At 40.1% G+C, this 15,972-nt stretch overlaps 1 protein-coding gene across 10 annotated transcripts in view; it reads left to right on the plus strand.

Annotated features, from left to right (window-relative positions):
- The window catches only part of LOC124949872, an 80,661-nt gene that overhangs the window by 1,218 nt on the left and 63,471 nt on the right, over positions 1-15,972 (plus strand). The gene's annotated exons all lie outside the window — the stretch shown is intronic.

Raw genomic sequence — 15,972 nt, forward strand, 5'->3', positions numbered from 1 at the left:
TAACTGCGTCGATCATGAAATTTGGCCCATCTTTTTCGACGTGCACCTCGCCGTTTTCTTCGGTCGCGCAAAACGAATATGGGCCTATCGTCGAGGTCAATCAAAGCGATGTTTCATTCCCTATCGAGTCGTTTTATTTCTTATTTCTTTCCTTTTATCTCCCTTCCTTTGTTCAAAGACAAAGAAGAACGCGGCTGAAGACGTGCATAAGTATTTCCGACTGATTTCATTCGGCGTAATCGAAAAGGAGAACGCTTTCGAAGAGAAACGCTTTCGGAAAGGAGAACGCTTTCGTTTAATTCCCTTTATAGTCGACCAACGTGTATCTATTCGAAGGACATAATGCCAGCGAGAAAAGGAGAACTTTCGTAGAAGCTTTGTGCTCCTATGAAACGAGCTTCTCCGTTCGTCTTACAATCGGGTATATTCGTCCGAGGCGATTCTCTTTGGAATATTTCTTTTTGAACATTAGTTAATCCGACCGGCAACAAAGGCCAACAAAGTAATTGATAGTTATTGTGTAATAACTATCAACCGAACCCAGTTCTCTTTTTCGTTGATTCGCGAAGAATCTTGATCTCTTTCGTTTCCCCTTTCCTTCGGTCTCTCCGATTTAAACCGAACGAGATTGAAGCGAATGCGAATCGTCGAAATTCCGTAGTAATATCGACTAGCGTGACGTATCGCGCGATCGTCCTCGAGTCCTATTAGAAGTATCGCCAGGAATTAATTCTTGCCTCGACGAAAAACGCGCTGACTCGTGCCAAAAACACTTGTTGGCGTATTTCTCCGTTCGCACGTTTTTCACTGACTCGTGCGTGCTCCCAACAACGACTTCAACCTTTCTCTAAGAGACAATCGGCAAGAATGGGATCAATCACGAGAAGGGAGCGGCCTCTCCTTCGAAATACACCCTTCGTTATTCGTCGCTCGGTGCCGTTTACCTCGGATCGTTTCGCAACTATGGAAAAACGTCGGGAAGATATGTTAATCCTAATGACCCGAATAAGAGGAAATTTTCTTTAACGAGCGTGGAATCGATAACTACGCTCTCGCGTAGCCACCGAACAACATCGCGCAATCCCTGACGCAGCCCTGCGATAAATTATTTCGCATTTCATAAATGATCTCTTTTTTCTTTCTCATTCAATTCCTTTCATTCGATGCCTTTTTCCCCCCGACATATTTTCATTTCTATATAAATAATAATTTAAAAGCATATCCCTTTCTCTCGGACAACAAAGTTCATATTTCAAAAGGAGTCGGTCGATCGTTCCAGCTGGCCCTATCTCAACTTACCCTTTCAAGGTTTCTCAATTACAAGATTAAATTCTCGATTACAAGATTCGCGTACTTTTTCTCCTTAATCGGGTGCGCACGAAGCGAATCGGTCTTCTTTCAATGAGCGTCCTCGAAACGATCGCATAGTAATTCGAACGCAGCGGCGGAGAAAAGTGGATTAACGATCACACAATGATCGCGCGTGCGAGCGAGCACGTTCGTTTCGCGCTAAAGGAATTAAATTCTCTTGCGGACGATTTCGATTTCATTTTGAGGGGAAAGAAAAGATCGGTACGCTTAACGGCTCCACGGACTTTGATCGCTTCTCTCGATAGATCGAAATTCCTTCGAGCCGAATCGTGTTCCGAACTTTTTTCCTAAACGATCATTTGTCTTTGGAACGTCGAGAAAAAATGAAGAAAAAAATGAGAGATTCTTTCGTTGGCCGTAAACGTTCTCGTTGATAAAATTAATTACGTTTCGTAATATTATTCGACTTTTTCGGGGACACATAAGCAGTCAGTCAGTATTGAGCTGGCATTCGTCGAGCCGACTGAAAACGAAACATTGCTTCGAAGAGCTCGCTCGCTCGCTCTGACCTCGTGTTTTAAATATTTGCAATCGATGCCGCGATCTCGCGAGTCGTTGACTCCTCTTCCGGACCGACACTCGAGTCTGCCTCGACTCTCATCGAGTTCCACCCCCTCGCCCGTTCTCTCTCTCTCTCTCTCTCTCTTCCCACACCGATCTATATTCTCTCTCTCTCTCTCGTTCTTTTCTCCATCCAGTATTGGTTCTCGACTTTAGAGAAGCCCCATCCTGACGTCAGAGGCCGCTCGCTTTGAACGAGATCCGATACGATATCGCAACGGCGCAGCACGTCGCTCCCGTTACACATCAGACATCTAGCGAAAATGTTCACGAACGCCTCGAAGATATCTTCTTCTTCCTCTACTTCTTCTCCTTTAGAAAAGGCCGATCGATCGTTTTATTTTCAAATAGACCCGAAGAACGTGATGTGGACTTGGTCGATCCAATGTCGAATAGTTTTGAACGTACTTTTGTTTCAGTTCCTTCGATAGAACGCTTGTCAACTTTCAACGAACATCTACGATTAATCTACAAATCTACCCTGGATAATGTTTCCAAAGATTTAAAAATCATTCCATTCGCATAATCGTCGTCAATCTTGATATTTGATATTTATTCAGAGCCAGTCGCATCAAAAATCACAGACTTTTCTTTCTATCGTTCTCTCGATAGGTCAAAGGTTCGTCTCGTTTCGATCGCTAGGGATCGTGTTAAATTTTATTCGTCCTCGTGGAAAAGATTTATTCAACTTTTTCACCATTAAACGCGACACGGATCGACTTGAATGAACCAAAGCCGGCTGACGTAAAAGTGGACGATTTTACCTATAGCATTCTCCTTCATATCAATTTAATTTTGAGATAAATTTCCAACCTATTAACGGGAAAAAAAGGAAATTTAATTTTACGGCAAACTCTACCTTGGTACTAATAAATATTTATACCTATATATATATATATATATATATATACCGATCATTACGTTCATGCATATAAAAATTTCTTTACTATTCGTCGACGCTTATCGATCTCTCGACCGTGAAATAGAGACCGCGATTTATGACGTTTCCGTTCTTATTTTTATCGTTGCCCGTATCGGAAAGAACCGAGAGAAAGAGGAGAATCGATCGAATCTTGTCGGATTGACGTTTCGCGAGAAGGTCGCGTTGCTAATAATAAGAAAAAATTGGGTGTGCAATTAATAATCGCGTACGAACAAACTCGATTGATTAATAACGATAGTATCAAACGTTATCGCGTAACGTAAACGAAACGAGCGACGATAAAAAGGACGACGAAAAGGATGGAAAAGGGTAAAATGGAGTGGAAGTCGTGCAATCGTATCGACGTTGCTTTCGAGGAACATGCTCGAATCTTCAAGCAAATTCCCAAACGCTTCGAGTTTCTCTCTCTCTCTCTCTCTCTCTCTCTCTCACTCCCTCTTCTCCTCTTCGCTGGCTTTGGTTTTTAATCGCAGCTTTTCATGAAAAAATACCGTTATTGTTGTCATCGTAAGCGTACGAGAGCATCGTAGCTCCGGTATCTCATTGACAATAGGATGAAAACGGAAAAAAAGATAGAAAAAGCGAAAAGAAAGATAGAAATACAGAGACAGACAGAGAGAGAGAGAGAGAGAGAGAGAGAGAGAGAGAATCCAGTACGATTTTATTCATATACATAGTTCTGTCATTTTTTCTTCCAGCCCATCTCCAGTCTTGTTTCACCACAAAAATGTCTCTTTTTCGTTGATACACGGCCGTACTCCTCGGTCACCATCCTCTGTTCTCCCTTCTTTTCGCCCTCGTACGTCAGTCTTGTTCGACCGCTTCGTTCGATCGTCTCGCTCGCGCTCGTCGTCACTACTACTATCGCGTTGCTTTTTTTACCATCCGTACAAACAATAGTACACGGAGCGAACTCGAAGATCAAAGGAAAACGCGCGCGTATGTTTGTGAATCGTCAAGCCTCCGCAGATTGTGTTCTTGCTCTTCGTCTTTCCTTTCTCCTCTTTTTTAACTTTTCAACTTGCACCCATCTCTTCTTACCTCTTTTCTTGTTCTTTCTCTTGGTCAGATTTACGAGCACGTTGCATCGGATGCTACGTTGGCTCAGATAGAAAGAAATAGAGAGCGAGAGAGAGAGAGAGCGAGAGAGAGAGAGAGAGAGACGATACTCGTCGGTGGAATATATTCACTACGCACACATGTTCAAAACAGAAGAAATACTAGGTCAAGTAAACAAAGTCATTGTTCCTGGGTATATGCGTATATAATAAACGATCACTGGCGTGCGCCAATAGATGCGTATTTACGCCTATTTCGATTTTATATTTCTCTCGAACGTACACTTTTTACTCTTCCTTCAAACAATTTTTCTCAAGGTTATTACGTACGTGTACTACTTAAAAAAACGTTTAAATTATTCTTTGGAAAACTCGAGCCATATATCAACAATGTACGTGTACATATGAGACTAGTTAACGAAGTGCAAACTTGACAAACGACGTAATCAATTCGTGAGGGAATACAATGCGTGTCGTTCGTTATTTCTCGCTGGTCTGAATACGAATACCCGGTGTGTCGTGCTCCTTATAACGTTCTCCGTAATTAACTGTCGCTCGTGTTAGCACGTTTATAAACTTTGCTAGATCCCTCGTAAATTATTTTACATCGTCTTTGTTTTCACCAAACGATGTTTTAGAAAGTAACGAATTTAGCTAAGATTTTCCTCGTCATTTCACGACATCGTATTTACATCCGACAAGTATTAATCGCATATAGAATATTTTTACACGGTGAAACCTTGCGCAATACGTTCCTTGGAGGAAGGATTGTTGAAATATTTTCGCGCACGGAATAGTCGATATCGAGATTCTTCCATGTCAAACGTGAAAGAGCTGATGGCCGATACGTAAAGGATATAAGAGAGAGAAAAATATAAAAAGAAAAAGAGAGAACAGTCCGCACGCCAACGGCTCCGATAGAAAATCCCATCTTACCGTTTTCTGTAGACATTTTCTCGGCAATACTTGTCGCGTCTGGGAGAAAAGTCGTTGCGATAAGAGGATCATCGATTCGACTTTACTTACCGAGTACGGCGTACTCGGACGACTCGTATTAGAAGTGTAAAAAGTCAAGTTTAAAATTTATTAACGTCCTATAATTATCACCAGCGATGCTCGTAACATCGTAGCTAGGGACAACGGTTCAAAGTATTGACCAACCCTGATGTGCAAGCATCGTTTTATCGTTGGTGTCGTATTTTATAGAGCTTCTACATAATTTATTGTCATTATTATTTCCGATCTGGTAAACGTCTATCCTCACAAAAGTAAAAGCCGACAATGGAACAATCCGGAGAACGAAGAGGAAAATGCAATGGGTTTTTTCATTGAGCGATATTATTTTTATTAAATATTTTACAAAGAAAAAAGTAATATTTTCTAATTCACGAAACAAAAAAGTCGCAATTATTTGGAGTATGGTGAAATTATTAATATGAGAACGACATGATTCTCAATTTACATTTTCTCTCCACGAGCAATATTTACGAAATGTCTATCTCCGTTATCGTTTACGATAAAACATACATCTACGTTCCGTATACACGTACGAAATATTAATGGACCGACGCTGGGATTCTAAACTCTCGTCCGTGCATTAAATACGATGCCAAGGGAAAATGGAAACGGAATTTCGTTGGCGCGTCAGATAATTGTAGCCTTTGTCGAGGAGATTACGTACGACCGTAATCTTTTTCAAAGGGAAACCTTTACAGAGAAGTCAACGACCGTACGATTTCTAACGTGCCCAACATCCTATTTGGCCTATGGTACGCGATAAATCGTATATTCACGTATACGAGAATGTATATTTTTGATAGTTTCCCTCTAGCTCTAATATTTCCTCTCTTTTTCTTCTAGTTTTCCTATTCCCGTGAAATTTTTTTCATCCATTCTTCGTTCCTTACGTTTCTTCCTCTCTCTCCCTCTCTCTCTCTCTCTCTCTCCTCCTTATCCGTCCTTCTATCCGTTCGAGATAGGCACGAAGCTCTCTCTCTCTCTCTCTCTCTCTATCTTTAATAGCCCATAATTTAAGATAATCGCGAACCAATTTAACTACACGTACTTTATGAGACGTTAATCGAACGTTATTCGAGCGTATATATCTACTATTCCAACGGATACGTTATCCATGCTATATAAAAATGTAGGGTAGAGAATTGTACGAGGAATCGTTGCGTATTTCGACAAATTGAAATCAGCTCGTGCGTCGTCATCGGATTGTATTACACGTTGGTTACGATTTATGGATGACTAAAAATGAAATTCGAGGCTTGGTAAGTGTAGTCGCATCGATATCTACTATCGAGTTCGAGGATGACGTTAAAAGAACGGACGATAAAACGAAACCTTCCATTTTTTCTCGAGAAACGATCTCATTTTTGCTATAGTTGATGAACGACAAAGATATAATAGTGTATCGTAAAATATTCCAAGTAGATATGTCAATTGGATTCGAAACCATTTGCACCGCTACTATCGCCTTTTATTTTATGGCTATATTAAAGTTTCATCCTTTTTTTTTCGAGTACGCTCTAAATTATGTCGGACGAAAATACGCAAGCACGCGATACTCTCTTCTTCCGTCCAGACGTCGTTATTCTTCGTTCACCGTTATGAACGTTGTTCGCAGCGGGTTCGCGATTTAAAGCCAATAATATTTCTCTCTCTCTCTCTCTCTCTCTCTCTCTCTCTCTTTATCTATTTCATCTCCCCATTTTCTCGAAACAGTATTACTCTATTGTCGAGAATCCTTTTAATCGCTCCTATTATTCTTATTTAATTACAAAAATTTATCTAGTAGCTAAACATGAACGCTTAGAAATTTTTTCTTCTCCACTTCCGCGATTTGCGAGAAATCTTTGATAATCGATTTCGAAAGGCATAGATATCCGTTCGCTCCCAAATTCAGCTTACGTCGAGTACTTTGCCATTTGCAAACCGCATAGAATGCCATGTATGCAAATAAAGAGAACTTTGCCTTCGTTAACGTTGATTGCATCAAAAGGGAATACTGACTTGCCAATTTTCTGCTCGTAACTCCATCGTATGAAGGGAGAGAGAGAGAGATAGAGAGACGATTACATCGCAATCGTGCCATCTCATTGCAGCCGACGTGCGAGCTCTATAAATCGGCGGAAATGCGTAGAGAAGCGTGAATAAATTCGCGCTTCGCGTTAAAAGCGATGAGGATTCGATCGTTAACGGAATTATATTCCTGTTGCAGAATCGCGGAAAAATGTCGATGTATTTCCCAAAGCCTTTAATTGCAATTGATTTTCTGCGAAAATTCGTCTATGCGTTAGCGTGCACCTCTCTTTATGAATGGAAAGGGGGAAAAAAAGAAAAAAACATTAAACAAAAAAAAAACAATTTTTACGACGCAGGATTGCACGAGGAAAGATTCTCGTGAATTTGGCTCTGATCGATGCGATTAAAAAATTCTATTTATTCGTATTTTTACGTTCAGTGATTAATTAAAAGTTATTTCAAACGCTATCACGATGAAAATAAAACCTGTAAATAATATGCAATACCGGATCGATTAATCGATCGATCTATCAGACACAATACATTTCTTTTTATTTATTTATTTTTCTTTTTAATTAATCGCGAAAACGCGAAGACGGAAAGAGGAGAATTCTAACGCAAAGAAATTGTAAAGATAAATTTCAAGTAGCACTTTTACCATGATCGAAAGGTTATTCTATCGGGAGCTTACTCTCGTTACTCAAGAATTCTAGGGGCGTTTCGTGAAGGTTTCATTATTATCCGGAATCGTAAGGGAGGATGCTCCCCGAGGGTTGCCACGTCTTTCCAAGATTCTATCGTAAAACTCTTCTCCATTTATTGGTTTGAATTAACGAGCGAGAAAATTAAGTGATTGCCATGTTCGAGAACTCTACTTTTTCATGATATATTGAAAAAGTCACCCTGGGACAGGATTTTTATTTCGAAGTTTTGTCAAAGTTAGAAGAAATATGTGCGATAAGTAGCTCGATGAAAATCAAAGGGGAACAATGTTATACCCCGATAAACTAATCTTCTATATGTACACGTAATCTTTATATTAATGCAACTACTCGTTAAAATTCTTACGATAGAAAATCGTTTATTTTATCTTAATCTGATTAAAATTGGGGGAACATGAAATTGAAGAATATAGAACGAGAGACGAACTATAGCTATCATGGGATCATATAGATAATCGGATTAATTATTTCATCTAACAACAGAACATTTGATAAAATCGTTCGGCCAAAAATTTATCCAACGAACCAGCTTTCGTTGAAAGTCTAAGCTGACCAGCGCCAAATAAGTAATTTATTTTGCACAATACTTTTATCGCTCGCGCAAAGTACAACCTAGAGAGAGAGAGAGAGAGAGAGAGAGAGAGAGAGAGAGATCCAATGCAACTTTATACTTTGGCGCGTTTAATTAATCATGCAATATAAATAGCGTACTCACGGTGTCAGGCTGCACGAACCATTGGAAATATTCTTGTAAAAAATATTGCAAGGAGAGAAAAGTGGGGAGTGAAAAAGAGAGAAGAGAGAGAGAGAGAGAGAGAGAGAGAGAGGGTTTCTAAAGCTTTCGCCAATTTACGAGTTCTCGACTAACTTTTCGCATAATTAATAACTCAATAAATTTTCCAACAATCCCAATAAGTATTACACCTTCATCCCCGTTCTCAATTCACTCGATTATTCTTGCTTCGAGCGAGCTGAAATTCATTTCTTCACGCGATACGCTCGGGAACGTGTCCCTTAAAAGAAAATCATTCGGATAGTTTGATATATTTGATATGAAATTTTATTGAAGATTCACGTTATATGAGGCAAAACTGCACCGATGCTATATTTCTCCCTATCGACTTATTCCACTTAATAGCGGCCTAGGTATCGGAATCCAGATTAAATGAAAAAGAATGAGAGGGAGAAAGAATTAACGAGATCTTTCGAGCCTTGCACTTATTCCCTCGCGTATAAGAAGGAACGTAAGTTATTTAACCGGTCGATCGATCGTCTTACAAAGAATTTTACTTGGAAAGAATTCTTATTGTCGTTTTTCTCTCGACTCGCCGATTTCCTGACGTTATCGAACGAGAATCGAAGCGATTCGTGACAAAATCATGGAATTTAATTTAACGTTTTCTTAACAAGCTCGACAAAGCTAAGAGAGACTTCGACAAGGAGACAAGCTAGCCATGGAGGAAACTTGGGTATATAATACTATCTACAAAGCGGCCAATGCTTTGGTTCGTCCTGCCATTCTGTCGGTTGCCTTTAAACGCACGCGTTAATCAAAGGGGCTTTTCTTTGAGCACTTCTCGTCCAATTGGATCTCTTCCATTCTCTATGGCGATGTCTCTCTCGCTTCGTTGCGCACCCGATCAAATTATACCACATTAATAGGGCATTGCCATTTCGAAAAACGTTTTTCAATGTAATTATTCTCAATTCTGGATTTACGTAACATTCTCTCTCTCTCTCTCTCTCCCTCTCGTTGTCAGGGAAGAACCGAAATCGTCTTTTACGAGGCGATTTTACGAGACACCGATATATCGTCCAGGATGCGAATAATCGAACGAAAAGCATCTTCGTGTATCGCGTGTTCTTGTGAAGCACCAAAGAAGGAACGAAATGAAAATGATAAAGAAATAGGTAAGAAAGAAAGAGAAAGGAAAATCGCAAAACGTAAAGTTTTTACGATTTTTCGGTTATTATCGCTCGCCTTTTTCTATTCTTCTTATTGGCCGGTTTTTCTTTTCTCCTCGGTCTCGAAGGATACACGACTATTCGTCTCGTCTCTTCTTCTCGTGATTCAAACGACACGGGCAAAGCCTTGAAAACCTTCGAAATCGTCACTCGTTCATATTCCCAGAACGAAGAGGGATATCCAACTTTTCGAGCTCTGACAGAGTGAATAATTTAAATATACTCGGTAGTACTCGGTAACGAAGTTTACTCTTCCCAAGGAGTTTCTACGTTTCACACAGTTTATCCCAGTATAATGCGTATTTCAAACAATAGCACGACTAAATTCGTCAACTTTATTAGCCCCGTTTTCAATCTTTAAGTAATCTACCGGAATTTTTTCTTACTCTCAACTCCGATCGATGATTTCTATTTAAATCGACCATTCGACTCGCGCAGGTATAAAAGTTTCGAAATGACATTTTTTTCGACGGAAATAGAAACGATCGCAACTTTTTCTTGGCCACGTTAGAGAACGTCTCAATCCATTTTCTATCGACCGGCGGAATGCACCTGCCTGCACCAGGGAATATTTACATTTTCTGTCAAACCAACAGACTCTTTTCTTCTTTCTATTCTATTACATATGTATTATCGTTTGCTACGACCTAACGATCGCAATTTGAAGTATTTTTTTTTTTTTTTTTCTTTTTTTTATTAAACTTTTTCACGTTGCGTATACAAATAGCACGAATGCACACATATTCTCAGACGAATCAATAATCTCATCAATAGTTTAGCGATGCTTATGTGGAACGAGGCCGACGTCGTTTCTCATTGCACTTTCACGCAACTACACCAACAAAATGATAAATTATTAATCGTTTCAAAGAGTAGACACTCGATGCGCGGCACGAGGAACGCCTTTCGTGTCGAATACAAGCAAAATTAGGCCAACTATGTTACGTTGTGACATTAAATTCGTCCTTTTATCGTTCTTTCTTCTTTACGATTCGAACGCAAAAAAACAAATTTGTCGGTAAACACAGATCGAACATTTTCATTAGAGAAAAATTTAAGATACCGCTGCGTCCGTACCGCCATTCGTATCGAAATATCGCTAATGCATCTATCCGTGTTTGTTAATGCGGCAAAAATCACAGTGCGATGGCATAACGGAAAAAAAAGATTTCCCCTGCGGTTTTTTAACGCCACGCTACTCCCTATACTTCGAGCGTACACTCTCGCGTCCCGGTAAATGTAAAAAAAAAAAAAAAAAAATATATATATATATATATATATATATATTCCTTCGTGGCTACTGCGACTTGCTTTTTAAAACGTTTTCATGCGTGGATACTTTCTAAGGTATCTCATAAAGCGATAAATATCACAATATTTGCTTCATCGCTATCAGATTTTGTCGTATTATATCCTCTAATTGACCATCATATCGAAGAGATCGAAAAGATACATTTATTTCGATGGATTTGTAAAAAATTTCTTTGGTCGCTTATCGTCGTCTTCATATCAAAAACTTTGCGTCCTTATTCCACAACTTATATAGGAGTATTGTCGTATCTTGGATGAAAATAAAACACACCTCGACGTAAACAAGAAGACTCGTCGTCCTGTTATTATCGTCGGTACACAACGGACCGTCACGTCGCTCGGTTGAATGTAAACAATGTCTCAACGCTCGCAACGTTAACGTAGACATAGCGAAAGCAGCGACAAAAATTAAGCTAATACCTCGGCATTACCGTTCGATCCCATTCTATTTACATATTCGTTTTCTCTCTCTCTCTCTCTCTCTCTCTTTCTCTGTTTTGCCATTCTCGACGAGCCATAATAGACGATTATTCAACGAACGAGGCAACGACTCTCTTCGTTCGATTGTTCCTGACCAGCGATTCTCCAGCTTCGAGCCAATCGCAGGAAATTTCCTAATTAGCGGGGCAGCCCCATTCGGTCCTACATCATTTCTCATCGTTCGGCTTCGCGAGCACGAACGACGTATAAATAATTATCCTGTGTCTCGTGATTTGTAAATACATTCTAGTCCGTTGTCAAGTCCGAAAAACGAACGAAAAAGAAAAAAACATCATAGATCGCTGGAGCAGCAAACGACTGCTTTGATTTCAAGTATTTTTCCTTTGTGCGGTCAGACCTTTTAATTATCTTAATTGCTGGTATTTTAACTCGCCCAAGGATCCCGGCTATCAACGAGTTTTCCCGTCCAATATTTCGCTTTATCGAATATTTTGCGCGAACCGTAGTTGCTTCGACGTTCCTATTTAGAGAATGAGAAAAAAGTATTATATATGCATGTATAGCGAGAAGTCAATTTCGATAATCAATTTGAAGCGTGTTATATCGCCACCATTTGAAATAATAAACACGTCGCTTGAAATTTTATTATTATATATTTAGCGCGATGAAATGCAATTTCAATTATTCGATATTATATCTCTCCTACGACATTGAAATCAGGCTCTTTTACATTTTTATATGCTATTTTAACGGTTCTTTAATCATTGCTACTTTGAAAGAGACATTTTCTTCGATCGAAATATCGATGTAACTTTGTCCTAAGAAAGAGATTATTAGATTAAAACATGGGAAGAGACGTGCAGGAGGAAAGTGACGGCAGGGTGGTGGTGCAAAGTTAACTTTACTTAAGGTTTCTATTTAAGCAGATACAACGGGACCCAGCGTAAGTGCAGACAAGGTTTTACGAGTAGAACTTTGCAAAGGGAGACCTTTGAAGTATGGAGTATGTAGAATAGATCGGAGAGTATTAACTCTTCGCCAAGTGTATATAATATTAAATATTGATTTTCATCGCGGTCCGTTAATATACCCGAAATAAAATCAATTTACGAAAGGTCATTTCGTCCATCGATAAGAAATGAAAGACGTTCGTTCGTTCGTTCGTTCGTTCAGAACGCGCAAAACTTTTATTTCATCTTTGTACTTTGTACCGCCTCTATACCAATAGAGTCAATTTATCTTTGCCCGAGCACTACTTTGAATAGGAATATTTATATTCGATTAATTCTCTGTCGGCATTGATAAATCTTAGAAAAGGTCGGGATGGGATTTAGTTAATAATATCGAGATACATACCTACGACGCGACGCGTGTGTGTTTGGTAAAAGTAAGCACTTTGGACTTGACGTCGACGTGAGAAGAAATCGGAATCGTTTCGTATTCGAAGGCAGCCAGTCGAAACCAAAGCACGAATTCTATCTAACGAGGCGTGCCTTTATTTATCGCTCGTCGTCGAATATCGAGCTAAAATCGCTTTCAATATATATCGGCGGGTTAACCGCAAGAGACTTATCCCCGTCGCGTAGTCGAAATCGATTTCCATCTTACTCGGTCTTCTAATGTTTCGAGTGGAAAACGATGACCGCAAACAACGATAACCGATAGGGAGCATATTTGAAAGTTTTATCGCGCTTCCTATCGATCGTCGCTTGTAACACAAAAGTAAATCTCGCAGCTTACTTTCACGGGCTCGCTATACAATTATACAATTAATTAGGTAGGTATGCCGATTCACGTACGTAAGTGAAAAGCGAGAGGTCTTGTGTTCTCTTTTATTCGAATTTTATTTCGTCAAAAGTAAAGTCCCTAGAAAACGGAGGAGCAAAGCTTTTACCATTTTTATTCTTTTATCGTGATTTTTTCGAAAGAGTGTCCCTTGGAGATAACATGCGGTGTTCTAAAATGAAGCGAAACGATCGCGTTGGGCCGGTAATAGAGTACATCATGATCCTCGAAGGAACTCGTTCAGGTATTCTCATGCATAACTCGGCCACGTAAAGCCGCACGATTCGCCTTCTCTCTCGCACGAGGCGTTCTATTCCGGCGAACTGGTCTCTCTAGCTTAACCCATAAACCTTGTATCACAGCGCCTCGTACCTCGCGTGATTGCCTTTGTACGATGCGTGTTTCAGAACGCACCCCCACATCGACGATCGGCCTGGGAAATTTACATGGTGACACGTCTCGCGTAATCGTGCGTTCTCTTCTCGTCCTCGACGATCGAATAAGGATTTATTTGTTATAGGGTTAAATATCTGTCGCTTGGATAAATACGTCGACTAGGTACTATCGTATCGTACGGATTACGACGAGAGAACGATCCACGATATTCCGATAAAACTATTTTCTATCTTATTGCGTTTCGAATCGATGTAATATATAAAAAGTTAGGTTCACTTTTATGAAATTTCACATAGTTGCGTGGCATTTCATTGACGAAATTCTCTTCGAGCCTGCTCTATCCGCGTAAACACGGAAAGTCTGGGGGAGTCGATGCTTTGGAGATTTTTTTTTTTTTTTTAAAGCCTCGCATAGAAAGGGTCAAAGAGTCGTTACATATGCAACTACCGGGGAAACGTCGGCATCGAGCTTGCAGATAACCGCGATATCGCGCCGAGATGCATCTCGAAAGCTCAGAGAAAGAGAGAAAGAGTTATTTATTCGAGCTACGACCCCTTTTCGTAACGAGCTCATTGCTGGATCCTCAAAAGGATCCTAAATAAAAGACCTAATATCTCTTTACTTTCTCATTTTTTTCGTTCGTTTTCTATCGCAGCAAAATAACCGAGGAACTTTTAAAAATGTGTTTACGATAAAATAGCGATGAAACATTTTCATCTTTCTCTTATCGTTCTTCGTCTGATATTTCCTTTTTTCTTTTTTTTTTTTTTTTTTTTTTTTCTTTCCCCCCCCCCCCCCTTCTTCTTTATTATTGGATTTAGAATCGCAAACAAACTCGTCTATCGACGAGAGGCAAACGCTTCGAAGTGATCGTATGCATGGCGTCTTCTATAAAAAAACAACTTAGCAGAATCGTAGTCAAGATTAGCGGATAACGTTTCAGTCAATTAACGTCGAAAGCTATTCGCGCAATCGTTTATGCAGCGAATCGATTAAGAGAATGAACGGTCGTGGCCAAAAATCGCCCGTCCGACATCGACGAATATAGAACGTAGATGATCATTTCGATCGTCGACCGGCCGAACGACTTTTGACCGATCGTAATTTTACTTTTTCATCCGTGTACGTTAATGTATGTTAATTCGAATGGATCGCGTGCATCGTAGGACGGAAAAAGTAACGGTGATAGATCTCCGCTTCTTTCTCTTCGTTAATTCATCTCGTTCAAATGCTAAATTCGTTCGCTTCGTGGAAAACTTTGCTGGTAAGTGGAAAAGAAAAAGTGCACTCTCTTTCGTTTCTCGTACCCATTGCGTGTGACCTGAAAAATCAGTCTTTTATAATAATCGATACTTTGGTTGGTTATTTACGATGCGAGAATGTCCTTCCTACGGTTGGCCGTTTTGCGGAAAAGAATCGTCGGAAGATCTTTTTCCCTTTTGAACGTTCTTTCAAGATGCACAAAATTGCGCTTCGAGTTACGGGTCGCCTACGGGTTCTTCGTTACTCTGCCGGCCATTCATAAAGTTTCATCCGGAAGCGTCGGCACGTGGCAAGCTGCGAGAGTCGCTTCATTCACTATATGACCGATCGTTCGAGCCTCGTATATGGAAGAGAAAGCGGGCGCGTGTCTGTGTAAGCACACACGTTTATAAAGACTCGGCCTTTGCCATAGAACTTTGCATATTATTTATAGCTATATGATACCTATATTCGTGCAGTCACTCGCATGAGGTTCCCCGTTTCTTCATTGAACCGAGCAAAACGGCCTTTCGCTGCCCGGAAATGCATATAGACGAGTATCGAGGCTAGCAGTAAGAGAGAGATAGAGAGAAAAAGAGAGAATGAGAAAGGATAACGAACAAACTAGCTCGTTATGCTAATTAACGAAGGCCGGCCGAGTCTTGCGAGTTTGGCGCGCACAATTTGGTGCGCCTTCCTCACTTCCGGTTGATTCCGATCAGCCGATAAAGTCAGCCGGAATACACAATGGATTCTCTCGCTCCTTTCTATGTATATGTATGCGTACATTCGCGTGACCTCCATTCTATCTTTCCTAATTCTTGCGGTGAAAATTGAATGAACGAAGCTTTGACTGTTTCTCAAAAGTTCTTTCGAAAAAATTACCACTTTTCTCCAAATTAAGATTGCTTTATGCTTCCGTAAAAGTGATTGTAATTTTTCTTATTATCGACGCGGCGGTCGGTCCTATTTGATCAATTTCATCGCAATGCCGATCCTGTTGCCGAGCGTGCGTCAGGATTGCGAGAAAATTGAAAAGAATGAGCAAATGCGGTTGCTCGCTGGAGACATTCTTTGTACGCGTGTGTATATTACATGTAAATGGTCGGATTTCTCATAGATAGGGAATAGGCGCGTACAAGGTGCC

Source organism: Vespa velutina, chromosome 1 (genome assembly GCF_912470025.1).
Source record: "Vespa velutina chromosome 1, iVesVel2.1, whole genome shotgun sequence".
Lineage (NCBI taxonomy): Eukaryota > Metazoa > Arthropoda > Insecta > Hymenoptera > Vespidae > Vespa > Vespa velutina.